Source organism: Lactuca sativa, chromosome 8 (assembly GCF_002870075.4).
Source record: "Lactuca sativa cultivar Salinas chromosome 8, Lsat_Salinas_v11, whole genome shotgun sequence".
Lineage (NCBI taxonomy): Eukaryota > Viridiplantae > Streptophyta > Magnoliopsida > Asterales > Asteraceae > Lactuca > Lactuca sativa.
Window position 1 is genome coordinate 51,943,544 of NC_056630.2, and position 2,906 is coordinate 51,946,449.

Here is a 2,906-nt window from a genome sequence, read left to right on the forward strand (position 1 = left end):
TCCAACTTCAATGGTTTAGTCATGACATCATCCAACGGTCTTTCGGACCTGCAGAATTCAAGCTTCCCAGCTTCTTGATTCACCAAGTCTCTGAGATAGTGAAATCCAACATCCATGTGTTTTGTTTTCCGATGTAACACCAGATTCTTTGAAAGTTTTATGGTCGAACTATTATCACATAAGAAACTTAAACAGTTCCTATTTGTTTCTCTTCAAGTTCCTCAAGTAGACCTTTTAACCAAGCACAATGACATGCACATGTTATGACTGTAGTGCAATTTCGGTCTTCCATGTCACAAGCATAGTCATTATCTATTTACACTTGCAGCTTTTTGTTTAGTTTCTTTCCAAAGTTCAGTCCAATGTTTAACCCTACTGAGTCCCTTCGTAAGCGGATCTGCTGGGTTATCTTATGATGATATCCTCTTCACTATGAGTTGTCCTTCTTCTACACGATGTCTGGTAAAGTGATATTTTCTGTCGATATGTCGTGATCTACCATGATCCCTCGGTTCCTTGGTCAAGGCAACCGCTCGTTCATTATCACAGAAAATCTCCAAGGGCTCCTTTATGGCAGGTACAACTCCAAGGTCACCGATGAAGTTCTTCAGCCATATTGCCTCCTTCGACGCTTCGCTCGCTGCAATGTACTCTGATTCGCACGTTGAATCAGCTACGGTTTCCTGCTTGGAACTCTTCCATGTCACTGCTCCTCCATTCAGGGTAAAGACCCAGCCTGACTGCGAACGGTAGTTGTCCCTGTCGATCTGAAAACTGGCGTCACTATACCCTCGCACCTTCAAGTCATCACTCCCTCCGAGGACTAAGAACCATTCCTTCGTCCTCCGAAGGTACTTAAGGATATTCTTCACCGCAATCCAATGGGCTCTGCTAGGATTCCCTTGATATCTGCTAACCATGCTCCAAGCGAAGGCTATATCAGGGCGAGTACAAGTCATAGCGTACATGATTGAGCCAACTACGGAAGCGTATGGTACTCGGCTCATTTCTGCTATTTCAGCTTCAGTACTCGAACTTTGAGTCTTACTCAACTTGGCATTACTTTGTATCGGTAATTCTCCCTTCTTTGAGTTTTCCATACTAAAACGTTTTAGTACCTTCTCTAAGTAAGTGTTCTGACTAAGTCCTATTAGTCTCTTACTTCTTTCTCTTACTATCCTTATTCCCAAAATGTAAGAAGCCTCTCCGAGGTCCTTCATAGCGAAGCACTTCCCGAGCCAAGACTTAACATCCTGCAGAGTCGGGATGTCATTTCCTATGAGTAATATGTCATCGACATATAGAACGAGGAAGCTAACTATACTCCCACTGCCTTTGACATATACACCTGATTCATCTTCGCTTTGTACAAATCCAAACTCTTTGACTTTCTCATCGAAGCAAAGATTCCATCTGCGAGATGCTTGCTTAAGTCCATAAATGGACTTCTCAAGCTTACACACTCTATTCGGATGCTTCGGATCCACAAACCCCTCTGGCTGAGCCATGTAAACATCCTCAGCCAACTTTCCATTAAGGAAAGTGGTCTTGACATCCATTTGCGAAATCTCATAATCATGAAATGCGGCAATCGCTAGCATCACTCTAATAGATTTTATCTTCGCAACTGGTGAGAAGGTCTCATCATAGTCAACTCCGGGACTTTGAGTAAAGCCCTTCGCAACCAATCGCACTTTATATGTGTGTACGTTTCCATCCACGTCGGTCTTCTTCTTGAAGATCCATTTGCACCCAACGGTCTTACGTCCGGGCACATTATCAACCAAATTCCAAACTTGGTTATCATACATGGATTGGATCTCACTATCCATTGCCTCTTTCCATTTTGCAGACTTCGGGCCTACCATGGCTTCCTTATAGCTATTAGGTTCATCAAGATTTATTAGTGTACCATCACTAATATACGTGTCCCCTTTGGTAGTAATATGAAAACCATAAAACTTGGGATGAACTCTAACTCTCTCGGAACGTCTAAGAGGTAAGGACTCGTCAATCGGTTCAACCGGAGTTTCCTCCTCGGGTTGAGTGCCAGCGGTAGAGGTTCCTTCATCTATCGACTCTTGAATCTCTTCAAGCTCGATTTTCCTCCCACTGTCTCCTTGGCCTATGAGTTCTCGCTCTCGGAAAACTCCTATCCTCGCAACAAAGACAACATTGTCCTTCCGTCTTTAGAAGAGATATCCAAAGGATTTCTGCGGTAGCCGATGAAAATACATCGCTCACTTCGAGGTACGAGCTTGTCGTGAGTATCTCGTCTTACGAAAGCCTCGCAACCCCAAACCTAGATATGTGCTAATGAGGGAGCTTTCCCTGTTCACATCTTGTGAGGTGTTTTGGCAACCTTCTTAGTAGGGACTCGGTTAAGGATATGGGCGGCAGTCTCTAAGGCATACCCCCAAAAAAAGATTGATAGTGAAGCACGAGTCATCATAGAGCGAACCATATCCAATAAGGTTCGATTACGCCTTTCTTCCACACCATTCAGCTGCGGTGTCCTAGGAGGCGTCAATTGTGAAACTATTCCACACTCCTTCAGATAATCGTGGAATTCAAGACTTAGGTACTCTCCTCCTCGATCGGATCGAAGCATCTTGATTTTCCTGCCCAATTGATTCTCCACTTCATTCTTGAACTCTTTGAACTTTTCAAAGGTTTCTGACTTTTACTTGATTAAATAGATATACCCATATCTACTATAATCATCGGTAAAAGTCACGTAGAAGCAGTTCCCATCTTTCGTGGTTGATCTAAACGGTCCACATACATCGGTATGTATTAGGTCCAATAGACCATCACTCCTTTCACACGAGCTCGTGAAGGGTGATTTGGTCATCTTTCCAAGCAAACAAGACTCGCACGTGTCATCTTCCTTATGGTCGAATGAC